At 43.8% G+C, this 15,752-nt stretch overlaps 1 protein-coding gene across 1 annotated transcript in view; it reads left to right on the forward strand.

Moving 5' to 3' along the window:
- LOC108099035 overlaps positions 1–15,752 on the forward strand; it is a 112,561-nt gene that overhangs the window by 15,400 nt on the left and 81,409 nt on the right. Inside the window, 1 exon segment of the mRNA XM_017202290.2 lies at positions 12,114–12,238. The gene's annotated coding sequence lies outside the window, so the exon portion shown is untranslated.

A 15,752-nucleotide genomic window follows, 5' to 3' on the forward strand; every position in this document is an offset into this window, starting at 1 on the left:
CATTTATCAATTCTCATATTAACAAACAATATGCAAAAAATTATGCATTTTGTGCAACGCTCCCTCGTTCCCATACTTGCTGCACAACCCCACCCTTGCCAACCGCACCCCGCCCACTTTTCCAACTCCCCATTTTTCCGAGCGTGTAATGCGTGCTGTTGGTAACATCATCCAAACAACATGAGGAAGAAACTGCGGACCAATTCAGACCACTCCCTTGGTTTTCCCGCCCCTTCTACTGCTTAGCCAACTGACATAATTCCCGCGGAAAATGTTAAATGCATTAAAACAACAGTTGTGTCTCAATTAGGCGCCAACCAGTGAACAATAACAGCGAAAACAGCGAAAACAATATCAACATCCGAAGAAAGCTCAAATTAGAGTTTAAGAAGCAGTGAAACAATTTCATTATAAAAACAAAACACGGGCCGGCGGCAAAAAGTATTTTCGCAAACAATGTGCATTGGGGAAAAATTGAGTTGGAAAAACGGAGAAAAAGAGCGAGCAGAAAAACTCGACGCAATAAAGTTTTCCTGCTTCCCATGGCCCCAAAAACAAAAAGTTGGCCAGCGAAGAAAATTGTTTTTCATATAAATTAATTTCCTTTTGGCGGCTCAGCGGCTGGGCTGTGGGAAACACACAAGGATGCAAATTGGAGGGGCAAAGGCGGGGGAATCGGGGAATTGGCTGAGCCTTTAACCTTAAGCTGCAGGGTTTTGCACTGTCCGTTTTTGGGAAACTCGTTGATGGGGGAAAACCCACGCAGCGCAGCGCTTGCTACTTTAATGGAGACATCAAGCGGTGGCTCCCTCTCTGTGTCCATTTTATGCTGTATTTTTTGAGGCGCCTCAATTGCTTTTAATGGTCACTTGTGGCGCTCCTCCACTCACTGAGTTCCCCCGTAAAACCTCTGGGTTTGTTAATGGCCACTGCACTTTCCGTTTGCCAACTGTCACAACTCTGTTAAACTTGTATTTATGTTTGGGCTCTCCATGAGGGGTCTGTCGCTTTTGCTGTCTCTTCTTTCTCATTGAGCAATGGCACGCACGCCCCCGCTTTTCCGCCTCATACCTCCCACATATCGCCCCCTTTCCTTCTCTTCTCGGCACGCAATCAAATGTTGCACTCTAAAACTGCCCCTCGGAAGGCTGGCAGCGAAGCGTTGAGTGGCATTCAACGGTCTGTCTATATTTCTTCGATTATATCTCTATTAATAAGATATATTTCTGTAGAATTTCGCTTTATGAGATCGTTCACTTCGTACACAGACCCAACAGCTCTTAAAGACGCTTCCCAACTCGATCAATATTCGATATTCAATTTGGCCCCACTCAGGGTCGTTCCGCTTTGGCTGTCTGTCCAATGCTCTTGGCACGCAATTAGCATTAAAAATTGAAATATTTCACTGTGCTGTGAGGTCTTGCCCAACTCGCTTGGTTGTCATTTGAATATTTCATTACCAAAGTCAAGCTGCATGATATCGTAGTACTACGGTTTTAATGGGTTTGGCTTTGAGCCAAGCGAATCGTTTTCTGGTGGCTGCTTTCCGACAAACATTGATCGAAGACACCTTGGTGGGATGAATTCAGAATACAGAAGTCGGGGTAGAAGAGGAATTTATACTTGTGAAAGTCACACCGTTTAACCTTTATTTTTGAAACACCCAGAAAGTCTCGATGGATTTCCGAAGAACTTTCGCGCTTCAAGTACTGGGCCATAATTCAGTTTTACGGCACTCTGTGCACACCCAGAACGAAATCAGCTTTCCTTCTTCTCCTCTGCCGATGGCGAACTGCAACCTGTTCCCAAGTAAACCAAATCCATTCATCAACCTGGCTGGGTTTCCTCCTCCTCCTCCTCCTCTGCCCCGCAACGCATTCATCTCTTACCTGTCTGCCCACAAGTTCGGTCGGCCAAACACTCCCAAACACTCCACTCGACTCCACTCCACTCCACTTGACTTACCTTCGCGGCACGCACTTCCCCATCGCAGATAAGAGCAAACCGAAATGCGAGTATAGGAGCCAGTGAGATAATAAAACCGACTTTCCAATTGACCCAGTTAACACTGGACAGGCTTGCTTAATCCGCTGCGAAATGGAACGCAAAGGGTTAAGCCTTATGAGTTGTGGGGCCTAAACGTTATAAATAACCCCCGTCCGAAAGTGGCAAGAAAAATTGGGAGGAAATGGGGCTTACAATTAATTAGAGAAACACGCGAGGCAAATGAATTTTGATAAGTTTATCGCGACCGCAGATCGCGGCGATCGAGCGAAAAAGATTCGTTGCATCATTAGCACCTCCAGTTCGGGGTTTGAATTGTCTCACTGAATTAATTATGTGTGGTAACTGATGTAATGTAGCTAACTGTCAAGGGGAGACATAATAAATTAAAAGCGGAGAAAGAATAAAGATTTCCAGTCAACATAAATTAATTCAGTGGCTGTTTTATATTTGTGAGTATAGTTAGTGTTGTGCTACCAATATAAACTGATTTTTTCAACACCAAATTAAGTCATTAAAGTTTTATTTGATACCGCACCTCAAATCGATTTTCGAAATGAAGTAATTAAAGCTCTGCTGTTGGTCGCACCTCCAACTTCATTTATCGATCAGAAATCGAGTTCTAATTGAATGTTGGGGTGTTCGAATTCTGCCACTCCCACTTTTCAGGCCCGCTCTATATGGGAAACCGTTAGGAAAACACCGACCATAAGTGCATTCGCACCACACTCAAAGGTAATCATAATAGCGGCGAGGAAAACCAGAAATGGAAAACGTATCCATGACTGCATACACCCGCCCAAAACAGCTGACTAATGGTGCAGGGAAAAACGGGGGAGACTGAGGTGGAAAAGCACGCCCCTTCCACATTAAAGCGTGTAATTAGTTTTGAATAGATAACCCCAGACTGGAGGAGAGTGGGGAGTGGATCACAAAGTGACGGGCTGGAGCGATGGAGAAGAGCCCGGAAAATGGGGAGGGTCAAGTTCATGTGGGTCCTAGACCCTGGGCCTTTCCACAGCCCATTTGCCATGGCAATAAGTGGCGAGAACGCTCCAAGTTTATGCATCAGACAGCAGGGATGGGGAAAATCATCCATTTATTATTCAAGTTGCGCCAAACAAGTGCATGCAAAGCCAAAATCAATAAAAATTAGTCGACACTCTCTGACAATGCATTTATTTTCCACGGAGGCGGGGGAAAACTCTTGCCAGCTGTCAGTTCATGACATTGATATGAAAAGGAGAGGGGGAAGGACCAATGACTTTGACTTTGCTTTAATGCATTTTCCAGGGAGGAATACCCATGTGAGCCGGCGTCATATGAAACCATTCAAGTTTTCCCTCATTCAGGAAAACTTAGTATCACTGGTTAGCGGGTATTCTGTTTGCATATTCAAACAAAATTGATTAAACTTCTGGGTACACTTGCTTGCTCACAAGTAAATATTTTATGTTGTTCTCTAGGCTTAGGGAAAATGTTGTTTTGCGCCGAAAAACATCAATTAGCTTCAGTTCAGACCAACTCCTATTCAAAGTTTGAGTCACTGATTGATGGCCGATCGTTTGCGATCATCTATAGTCATGTAAATCATTTGTCAGTCGTTACGGAGGGTCTGTCCCTCCTCTTGATTGCCTGGCATCGAAACAATCGGTTAAATTAATTAAAAGTGAATACAGAAGCAGCGGCAACATCGGCAATCACAATTGGCAACCAGCAACTGGCAACTGGCAACCAGCAACTGGCAGCAGTGGCCGCATCACGTCATGTCGCTTAAAAACGTTATTAACATTAACATTAACCTAACCTCCTCAAACAACGGCGGACTTTTCACCTTGGAGTTTGAGCCCCAGACGGAGACTGCAATTTCCCAAACGAGACAGAAATCAACTCATTAAAGCCGCCCGTCCGCGGAGAGAGTCCAATGAAATGGAAATGAAAATGAAAACACAAACGCCAGACTGGCGGAAAGGAGCAGGTGGGAGTTTGAGTGGAGCTGGAATCGGAATCGCATTCGGATTCGGATTCGGAGGAGTTGGTGGGGGGAAAGCCGGGGCCAAAAATCAATGCGGGTGTCTGCTCTGTCTGTCTGTCTCCTCAGAGCCAAACATTCACTTGTCGCCGGCGTGGAAACAGAAGCGACATGCAACGTTGCAAGTGGCAACTGCCCAAGGAGGAGGATGCAGTGGGCGTTCCGGCGATAGCTACTGTCACTGGTCAGCAGTCAGCGGTCGTCTCCTTGTCCGCCTTGCCAAACAAATGTGAAATTTTCCTTTTTTTTGCAGAGCTATCTAATATTTATTTCATGTAATTTTGCAGTCAAATGTACACCCACACACATGAGGTATTTGGCGCCAATTTATGCATAGTGTGACCAAGTGCACAAATAGCGTTCAATTATGTAGGCTGGTAACTCTTTGAAAAAGTTAGTTATAGAAGCCAGTTCTTTTTAAGGTAAAATATAAATGATATTCAAATACTAAATAACTTAAAAGATTTAGGCTAATGAAGAAAGTGGAGAGAAAACCTCGGACTTAAAGCTCTTTTTTGTATACGCACAATTTGACTTACTTTTCCACCCAATACTTCTTTTCCGCTTTTTTACCCACAACTTCATGTTCTTGGTGATTCTCTAATTTTCACCTGCTGCTGTCTTCTTCTCATCTCCTCCTCTGGGGCCACAAATTTCACCCATCAGCCCAAATAGTCTTGACAAATTAATAAAACAACTTGTCAAGTGGCTTTCCGCACAGGAACGGAACCTGCGGCTACTCATTCGCTTTTTGGCGGTGCAGATTGGCGGTGGTTTTCCACTTGGCCGGTGGTGGCGGTTGGTGGTTGGCGGCTGGCGGTGATCTTTTGCAAATTGCATTCTTAATGGAGACCGTCGAGCCCCGGGGCCAAAAAGCAAGATGCAAATGTCTTGGGCAGTGCCAATTGCAGCGGCGGATTCGAGGAAAGGCTTTTGGATGGAGAGTTGTTTGCTTAGCGCAATGTTGTCAAATTTCACTCGGAATGTTGTTGACTTATTTGGGAGGGAAAATATAGCACGGAATGTTGCCACATTTCAAGGGAAGCCACTTCATATTGGTTGTGGTGTTCTCTTTAAAACATAATAGTTAGTATCGTAAGGTCAACGAGCTAAACACAAATAAAACATGCAATTCATGGCTGAGGGTTCATGATTTGCTCCAAATTTCACCTGCTAATATTTCCAATTTACTGCTGAAAACTTGCAGTCGTTTTCCCCTGCTTCATCCAATTTAATTTCACTTCGTTACAAGTGTCATTAAATGCAATTTGGAGTACTTTCGATCGAAACCGCCCTCGCATGCCGAACGGCTCGTTGATTAAATCCGCTGCGGTTGTCTGATTTATGACTGTTTAATTACCATTTAAGAAAAAGAAACAAAACGAAAAAATTCAAAAATGCAAAATAACAATGCAAATTGCACGAAGAGTGAAAAGACAAAACGCTGAGAGGCGCCACCTGGCGGCGGGTCATTGAACGTTCGGGCATGGAAAAGCGGCAATAAAGGGGTTTAATTTTTTCCGTAATTATAAAAGGTCTGCGACGCTGGCGTTGTTTGTGCATTAGAAATGTGTTAAGTTTTCGCTCGCAGTTTTGTATGCAGTGTTTATGGGCGGGGCACGCCCCTCCCGGCGGCGGCCAGACACAAGTGCTGCTAATTAAAATTCACCGTCCGCCCGCCACCACCTTTAACCGGCTAATTTTCGGGGGTGGCAAACATCAGTCGCAACGAAAAATAACAACAGTAACAAGCTGCACAACAAAAGTCGCTGCCGCCGGCATGCTTTTCGTTTTTTAAACTTGGCCCAAACACGCGATGGCCGCCAATTTTCGCAGCTCAGATCGAAAAATGTTTTTGGAGAGATAGATATGAATTTCAGATACCCTTATTGGGAACATTACACCCAAGAGACTTTACTCAAATGGAAAGTATTAGTGTACGGAAAGAACTAAGCCATACAATTAACTCATAAAGTGAATGTTTGTTTTTACGAGCTCAACCTTTGAGCGAAACAGAAACACCCTCTCCAAAGTAGGGAAAAGGTTCATTTGGTTCGCATGTCAGAGATCCATAAAAAGGAGAGTTCACAAACGGAGCTCTGGCTCTCGAAGAGTGGGGTCTGGGCTCAACATTGACATTCAGGAAGGACACACACACGTGGGTGCCTGGGGAGCAGTCCCTGGGTGGAAGAGGCATGTGTTTGTCCAGCTGTTGTTCGGGAGGAAGTCTTCCGTGTTATCCGTGGGGGTGGGCCTAGCCACCTGACCCAAATAGCGTTCATTTGAAGCGATTTCACCGAACTAATCACGTGAACTCCATCTCAAGTTCAGACGGCTCGCTGCGACTCAAAAGGTAACCTTAACCCCCATGATTAACCGCTGAGAGTTACACTTTCGGCCAATGGTTTCACCCAATGTGAAAGTGAACGAGGCACACACAATGCGAACTTTTGGTTCGAGTATCTAGTATCGGCTAGATGCATTTATGAAATGCACTTTTTCGGCGCTTTTTATTGTATGTTGTATATACTCGGGGTATTTATTTCGGCGGACACGTACACAAAGAGGGGCTCGAGTTGCGTTTGCTTTTCCCAGCCTTGAGATCAGACAATGAGATCTGCTCAGGAGGGTCGGGGCTTTTGTAAGACACCTGAGGCAGCGACGTCGGCGGCCGTTGCATGTCATTTTCTGACGCTATCTCAATAATTCATACGCAATTGTATTGAACAATAAATTAATCACACGAACAAGCCGAAGCAAACCAGGCGAGCGGAGACCGAACAAAACCAGCCACACACATGACTCTCTTGGCTGCCAGCTCTTGAATCCCGGGCTCCGTGATAAGCGTCATAAACAATGAGCTAAGTGAGTTCGCCAGGAGATGGAGTCGTGTCACGCCGGGGAAGTTATGTACATAAAGTCCTTTAAAAAAATAATTCCTACCTTGTTAGCTTGTTTCATAACAGAGCTTAATGCCACACAGCTTATCACCGATTGTAAAATCTAATACTTATACTGGTAATCCTCCAATTTCCATTAATCCACATTAAGTTATTTTACCAACTCACGTTGCCATCTCCGAAAACGGCTGCACAGATGCACATTTGGCAAAATGCATAAATATTTATACCAAACACGATCCGCCAGAAATGTCGGTGGAAATTAAAAGAGCAATTTTCCAATCGGACAAAGACGAGGAAAATGGTAAACGAGGAGGAGGAGGAGGAGTCGGCGAGGCGGCGAGGTAGCCACCAAAGGAAGCAGAGATCAAACAAAGATCGAACGTGTTTTGGGTGCAAAAGTCAATTAATCATTAGAGAAAAACAAAAACGAACCGAAAACAACAAAAGCCGATTCCATGTTGCATGTCTCTCGCTTTTGATGAGGCACAGGAAGTCCGATGTTTGGTTTGGTTTGCTTAGTTTGCAAAGTAAAAGTCCCGAGCTGTGACAATGGCCAAGTTGCATTTGCACAATTAACGAACATTTTCCAGATGCCGGGGACACGCTTCGGCTAAGGCTTTTCCAGCTCCAGACGCGACTCCTGTGATCCTCGCCAAAATTCCAACAAGTACACCAATTTCAATTTGAGCTTCGGAGTCGCTTGGGATAAACTAGTTTATGCTTACTTTTTGTTCGCACTGCCTTGATGCCTTTTTAATTGCTGTGTGTTCAGTCGCTCTGTTTCTTTTCCCGCCTTTATGAGCCACCACATCTAGGGTGCCCCCACCCATTGGATCGTACGTATCCGAGTATATATGACTCGGTTTAGTTGGGGCAGTCACTCAGTCAGTCTGTCAAACGAGCGGCCAGTCATATAGGCCTGCTTTTTTAATATGCGAGGACTTTACATAATCGAACCCAGGCGACCTAAATATGAAGCAAAACTTGATATTGAGCAATTTAGGCTGACCAATTAAAAGCAAATTGGAGCAAGGGGTGGGGAAAAATATGAGTTCAAAGAGCGAGGTTGAGATGCGCCGTGTTTTGTGATGGATTTATTTGAAGTATCTGAAATAGCTTAGTTAATGAGTCAAGAGGTGTGTTATTAAAGAATTTAATTGGGCATGATTACTGTTCAAAAATCACTAAAAGCAGTAAAGTTAATGGGGTATAAAGGGGTAATATGTTTTCTTATATCTTTACATTTTTAGCAACTCTTGATCACATAAAATACTCGAGTACTCCCAAAGATAAAGAAGGCCATTAACGACTGACTAAGCGAGTTAAATATCACTTATTATCTGCCGATCTCTACATCAAGTCAACTCGAGCACAACTGTCCTTTAATTGTCACTGATCTATCGCTGATCTATCTTAGCCCAATTGATCCTATCTCTTGAGAAGATCACTTCATCTTGTCGTTGACTGGTCGATGCCATCGAGTGATTGTATCTGCGGGCTGAAGATCACTTTGGATCCGTTAACCGCGGCCAAAACGAGAAGCAGTCACAAAGAAATCAAATAGGACCACCTGAAGATCTCCGATGCGCTGTGAACCTTTCACACTTCCAATCGAAATCGAATTGGGAGTAGAAATGGAAATGGAAAACGAAAGTGAACCGAACGGACCGATCCACAGCCAAAAGATACAAATCGGGACTCTAATTGTTGGACTGTCTTCCTCGGTTTATGGCTTGTCACAGCTTGACGCGGCTTTAATTGAGTTGCGAATAAAATAGAGCTGTAAACATATCAATTACCTGCTCGTCCGACCTGCCGGTCGCCAGGCATTCGTTTTGGCCCAATTATCGCCAGACAGACACCGACTTTGTATTTATAAGTGTGTCTCTTACGCACGCCAGATATTACTACCCGCTCTTCCCCCATTTTCCCCGATTGTCCACTCTTACTCTCGTTTCCTCTGTTTGTTTTCTGCGACTGCCTTGGCAAAAGTTAGTTATGAAGATTTATCGCCCGCCGGTTCGCGCCTGCGCAGCCATCTCTTTTCCTCATTAGCTCCCCAGCCCCACGCCCCCCGCTCACCTGGATTCTCACTTTTTCTTTCGCTCCCAACTTGTTGGCTGGCATTTTATCAAAATCGAATCTGTGGCATTTCATTCGAGTCTTTGGTTTGGTGCCTCGCATACTGAGCGCCGAGCACCGAATGCCAGCCCACACATCCCCAACAAGTTGACGACAATTTCTGTTGTACTCTCAAGGAGTATTGTGATCTTTCGATTTATTTCGTAAATTAACCTAAGAATTTATTAAAAAGTAAGTAAGCTTAAATTTGTTTCTTGGAATGTTAATTAAACTTCGTTTCTGGCAGAGAATAAGTATAGGAACTATATCCGAAGTAGAGTATAAAGTAATGTGCCATAATCTTGGCTTGCACTTAACTTTATTCGAGTGTGTTTGCCGGCTTTCGTTGTGTATTCCCACTTTCCAGTGGCAGCGGCTGAGTTTGTCATTGTCTTGCAGCCATTGAGAAGAGGCCGTCGCAGTTGGAAGTCGCGTCATAGTTAAAGAAAAGCATTTTATCTATGAGTTGTCAATGCGCGGCTGCCAGGCATTGTTTTTTCTGCCTCTTCGGCTTCTGCGGCTTCTGCAGCGCGGCTTTCGTTGCTGGGTAGTTGCTGGATTTCAGCTGCCTTCGAAGGTGAATCTCAACTATTTCTCGATGGCAATCTGGCAATCGGCTGGAAAAGCGCCGAGGATGGTGGCACCCATGTTCGATGTACGTCGGACGTCGACAGAATTTGCGAACAAGGTCATGGGAGCTGGCCGAAAAGGGGAGGTGGACAGAGGGAGGGGGTTTGGGCCTGTCCATAACACATATTGCCAGCATCTCGCGGCTCATTTGGAGGAGATTTTCCGTAGACGTAGCCGTCGGTTTTGTTTTGCCAACGCATTTCACTTTCTATATTGCATTTCGAATGCATTTCTCCCTGCCACTCTTCCTCTTTCACTTTCGTTTGGGGCTCGTTAATGAACTCAAGTGGGTTTCAGTTTGAATCTCTTTCAAGTGTGTTCTTTTTCCCCCGAAATACTCAAAATGATGTCGCCCTTTTCGGACGAGCGTTCTGTGAAAGCTCTTGATCTCCGATCTCCGATCCCCGATTTTTATTTTCGTTTTCTTCCCTTTGTTTTTGTTAAGGCAGCCGAAATGTTGGCTTTTACGTCTCACCTGACAGAATTTCTGTTGGTTCCGCATCTGCATTTTGCACTTTTGGATTGGATTTCAGTTAGGAGGCGAAAACGAAACTAACAAAAGAGTTACGGGAGCGTTGGATAAGCGGAGAACGTGTTAGGTATTGGGTGCTTGGAATAAAAAAGGGTTCTAGAATTACTCAAAGGAATTCCATTTACATAAAACTGAATGGGGTACAGTTGCAGGTTAGTTTAAAAAGGCAAGCTTATCAGCTAAACTGTGTATTTATCTTTGTTTAGTTTAATAATATTAAACTTTCATTGTAACATATAATGTACAGTTTTGGACGATCTTTCTTGATTTTCTCTTAATTCTTTTAAATAATTTGTAGTTTTCTTTCATCCCCGTTGAAGGCGGTATTGTAAGATTTTTCCTGGTTTTTATCACGTTTGGCATGTGTCAAAATTTGTAAGAGCCACGCAAGAAATTTTCCCAGCGCCCGAAAAAAGTACATTGAATTTCTACATTGTCCCGAGTGCCCCCTCGCAACATTCCCTTCAAAATCCACTCGTAGCCTCCTAACTCAAAGACCGACTGGGAAAGGGATCCAATTATCGCCTGGAGTCGTCGTTGTCGTCATTTGTGCCTTTGTGTTTGTTGTCGACCGCTGACGATCGGCGTTTGTGCCCGTTTCCGACTTTAACAACTTGACCACAAGATACCTTTTGGTTTTCTTTTTGTTTGCTAAAGCAAAACGCCGTTCGTTTGTTTTTGGTTTTTCGTTGGGGATTTTTCTTTTTGTTTCGTGCAAATTTAGCTGAGTTCGCAGTTGTTTGCTGCTGCTGTTGTTGCTTTTTACAAATTGCCTGTAAATGATATTTTCACAACTCGCATCGATTGACTGCCCCCCCGCACACCGCACCACCCACCGCCCCCCGGAGCGGTCCAGAAAAGTGAGAGAGTTCGCCGAGGTTAATGCGACCAATAAATTGTAGTTGCCGATTTTTGTTGTTGATGTTCGATGCTTTATGAGCCACATTTTGCCTCTCTTTTCCACTCCTGAGATTCGAACATTTTTTTGGGTCGGGAATGCCGTTTTAGCCGCTTGGCTCTTTGGCTGTTTAGCTGTTGTTTTTGGGACGTTGAGCCTAACGGCAAATGACGGGAAATATTGAAATTTTGCAGCATAAAATTGTTTTCAATTTAATCGACATTGTCCAATTTTTCATGCCCAGCTCGTCGGGGAGCCTCGTCGGGTTTTCCTCTCGTTTTCCGTTGCTGCAATTTGAGTGCAAATATAATTAATGATAATGAATTGTTATGCGAGACGCCCTCGGTCAAAACCGCAGCAGCAAAAAATGTCGTGCAGGCCGGAGTTTGTGGGAGTTTTGTTGGCAAGTATTTGACTTTTTTCCGGGGGGGTTTCCGCGCAGCTGATTTATCACTGGAGACAGCTCGAGGTTGTGGCGGTGTCTGGCGAAAGGTTGCCATGAGAAAGGACGGGCAAGTAGTACAAGTTGTTACAGGCAGAAGCAATAAGCACCCTTTAATTTACTCGACTGGCAATCACACTTCAAGCAATCAAATCATAGTTCGAAGTAGGATTTAAATACAATTTAACATGCTAATTATTATTGAAGCAGTGTCCTTATTTTCCCCTAAGTAAGTTAATAACGTGTTATGGAATAAGAAATAAACTAAGATCTTGCCAGGGTATTCAAAATGTTGCCAGGCGGGTAAAAGTTGATGGTTTATGCCTGGGTTTCTGCAGTCAGCCTGCCATTATGCAATTTCGAGCGCATATCTGTGTCTGTGCCAAGTGCTAATATCAAACATCGGTAAACAATTTCCCATTTTCCACTCGACTGTGCGCTGTTGGTGTTGTCATTAGTCAAACTCCGTTTCCGCTCCATTCAAAACATTTCCACATAATTCGCTTATTTGTTTTAACACGCATTTATTCATCTCTGTTTTCTCGTTTCAGCCGAAAGTACGAGGATATTGAATGGCTTCGAGTTCGAGTGGATTGGATGTGCTCGCCGCAGACTCACTGAATGTCCAATGAATTTCGACTTTCGCACAATTTGCGCGCTTTTCACACTCGATTATGTGAGTAATTGTCAGTTAATTAACGTTTTCTTTCGGGGCTCAAAACAGATGGCTTTATTTGCAGTTTTTATCCATATCTCTCAATCTGCGGTTGCTAAGTGAGAGTGGTGAATTTGAGTGGCGTAATGGGCTAATAAAATAGTTAATTGGATGCCATTGTGTATGGGAGAAAAGCATGTTTAGTAGGGAACTCCTGCGATTTAGAAGTGGGTCAATGTTAAGGTCAAGGTATTAGAGATATGATGAAAGTTTTAGCTAAAAGAGTGAGTGGTGAAAATAAAACGAAAAATAAGTAACTGCCAACTCTCCAGCTAATTAGCTCCTCCAAGCCCCTTTCAAGTGTTTACCACAATTTGAGCTTTCTGTTTTCCTGCACCACTTAACCCACTAATTTGCTGGCATATTGGCGGCTGATCGGCCATTTGGGAGGTGTGACTGGGGGTTATTTACAGCTTCGGCACCTGTCACCCGTCGAAAGAGTTACCGCCTGGTCGCTCGGTGGGTCAGTAGTCATAACAAACGACTTCCCTGCTGGAAGGCGTGGCCGAATCGGGACTAGTTTTTCCTAAACATTTTTCTTTCTTGTCTTTGATAGCTTTTCTATGTGTCATGTGTAATTTGGTGGGGACCCAAAAACGATCGCAGAACACGAAGAAAACGTGCTCGAACCGCAAAAACAGACAAACACGAAACATTTATCATATGCTCAGGAATGCAGACAACTTGGACGGGGGTTCAAAGGAGGAAAAGTGGGCCGGGCGTGGAAACTGCCGCGGGGCGGGGAAATCGGAGGGGGATTAGAGCCAAAAATGTTTATAAGTTGTAGACAAATTTTGTTTGCGACAACTCGAACGGCGACACAGAAATACAGTACACATTAGCTATAAAGTCTCCCTGTTGCATTCAGAAGAATTTCAAATAAAAAGCATGACTACCTACATGAACTTTACAGTGACATAAGACAGGATATAAAACAGTTTTATTTTCTTTAGATGTTAGTTCAAGTTAAAAAGGTTTTACTGTACGAAATAGGTGGCAGATCAGGAAAGAGGGTGTTTGGGCGGCTCAGTTGTTGGAAGGTGGCGGGACAACTTTTGCATGTTACCCGAAATTTGTCCCCGCTTTTCGGACCACGATAACTTTCGTTTTTCCTCCTTCAATAGTGAACCACTTCTCTAATTGCTTTGCACCAAAATCAACAGAAATATAACCAACGAAAAGGAGTTTTGCTTTGTCTTGGTCTAAGTCTGTTTCTCCTGTGTCCACTGTCTTTCCTGTTGCCGCATGTTGCACTGTACTTGAAGTTGGTTTTTTGTTGGAGTTTATTTATCTCCTTGGTTCCTTTGGGCAGCATGTGAGGTGGAGGAGCCTTTTTGTATTTGTTTTCTTTAAGAGTTACATACACAGCATTATGATAAAGTAGAAAAGATGTAAAACTAATTTCAAAATGCCTAAAGAAGCGTAACTAAACAGTTGAATCAGTTTGCAAACCCTTTTAAACCCTCTTAAAGCTTTTAAATCTCAGCTATCTGCCTCACTCGATCGCCATATCTCGTGTAGCCGCCGATAAAAGTTTGTCAAAGTAAGACACGACCACAACAAATTAAACAATTCATTGTCTTGGGTGCCCACAAAAAGCTCTGTAGGCAGCAGACCCCTTAAATTAAACTAGGTTGCACTAGACCGCATATTGTGATTGCTTTCTGTGTTTTTGCGGTTGCAATTGTGGTGGCTCGAATGCCCCCACCACGAACCCCTCGCCACCGAAAAGGTTTCTCTGTTTTAACGGCGCTGCTGATGGTGGAAACAAGTCAATATGGTTATTGTTATTGTCGCCGGATTGCCAGCGATTTGGCCACTTGGTCAGCATTCACGTGTGCCAAAAGTGACGCCGTCTCACTTCTCTTTTCATGGCAGTGTATCTGTGTATCTGTGTATCTGTGTATCTATGTATCTATGTATCTACATCCCTCTGCAGTTAGCAATTCATTAGGTGTTGCTGCCGCAACAGCAGCTGTTGCCGTTGCTGCTGCAACTGTCTTTGGCAATTGTCAATTTATGGCATGTTGTCTGCCTTTGGGGGTCTCCTCCAATCATGGCTTTTAGCCCGGTCAACGCGGCTTGAATGGCCAAATGTGTGGCAAACGCTGGCCGTGCCAACGCGGTTCTTGGAAGAATTCGCCGAGAAGTCGGTTGCCTGTTGTCTGGTTCATATAAAATATAGCCGCGACTGCCGCTCGCCGCTGTGCAATATAAACAATATTTTAATTACGCTTTGGTCTGCGGAATGCCGATTGTCTCGGTCTGGGTCTCTCTGATTGTCCAATTCCGTGGTCGACGTGGTGTCTGCAAATGGTTTTTACTTTTGCAACTAGAGATGGAAGTTCATAAGAACTACTATTTAATGGCTACCCCTTATTTTAAAGCCAATTACTGGGGTCTTGTTCTTGCTAAGTTACCACTTGGAGGGTTGTTACTTCCCTATCTAGTCAATAAAATCACGATAGACCCAAACACCACCACTATTAACGATCTTATCGCTGCTCAGTCTTACTCATGACTTCACGCCCGAACCCAGATGATGACTAAAATACGGCCAAGTACGCGAACTTTCCGACTTTTTGTGGAACTGAAACGCAAATCGAACTCTTATCTTAGTTGGGGTCCCAGATAATGCATTATTTTATATAATTGATTAAGTTTCGGGCCACTCGAGTGCCGCTCAATTGGTTTATCAACACTACCTTATCGCGAGGCACGATTAAAGTTCATCGGAAGAAACTGGGTAAGCGAGGTAATTGGTCTTTCTTGTTTGCACTTGATTTGCTTTAAGTGACCAGCGAGCTTTTCAGCGTGAGAATAAAGTGCGATTAAGTGTGTTCACATCCGGTTTGCTAGTATCTTTAAAGATGGGCCAAAGTAGAGTAAATATTGCTCAGAACGGAAGTGAGCAAAGATCAAAGTGAAGGGAAACTGAGATGGAAAGGGTTTCGGTGCGAATCAGAACAACGAAAGTTTTGTTTTCAATTTCGACTCACTCTTATAGAGAAAACAAAAGTAAGCAGGAAATTCTGACCCAAGTGCAGTTTATTGTATTTATTAGAAGAACTAATGAACTAACCTGTTTTTATTGGTTCCCAAGGGAGAATCACCCAAGGGCTATTGCAAATCGGTAAATATTTAGATCTCTTGTGAGAAGACCTTGATTTTCAATTCCCACTAACTACGTCTAGTGGAAACATCAATGGAAATCGAAAGTTTGTGTAGCCAAAAGAAGCGATTGTTAGGTCTACTGGAATAGATTCTATTGTCATCACTGCCGGCATTTTATGGCGTGAGCAATGAGCCCTGGCAGATTTACGAGCTTCTCGAAAACTTCGTGTCTGGCATAGACAATGAATGCGATCTTCGCTATAAGAAAACCACTCCCCACAGTCCACATGTTTGTTGACTTCATTTTGGTTTCGTTGGCTTACTTCTACGCAAATATTTGTCTATTTTTAGCCCTCCCTTT

Source organism: Drosophila ficusphila, unplaced genomic scaffold (assembly GCF_018152265.1).
Source record: "Drosophila ficusphila isolate 14025-0441.05 unplaced genomic scaffold, ASM1815226v1 contig_288, whole genome shotgun sequence".
Taxonomy (NCBI): domain Eukaryota; kingdom Metazoa; phylum Arthropoda; class Insecta; order Diptera; family Drosophilidae; genus Drosophila; species Drosophila ficusphila.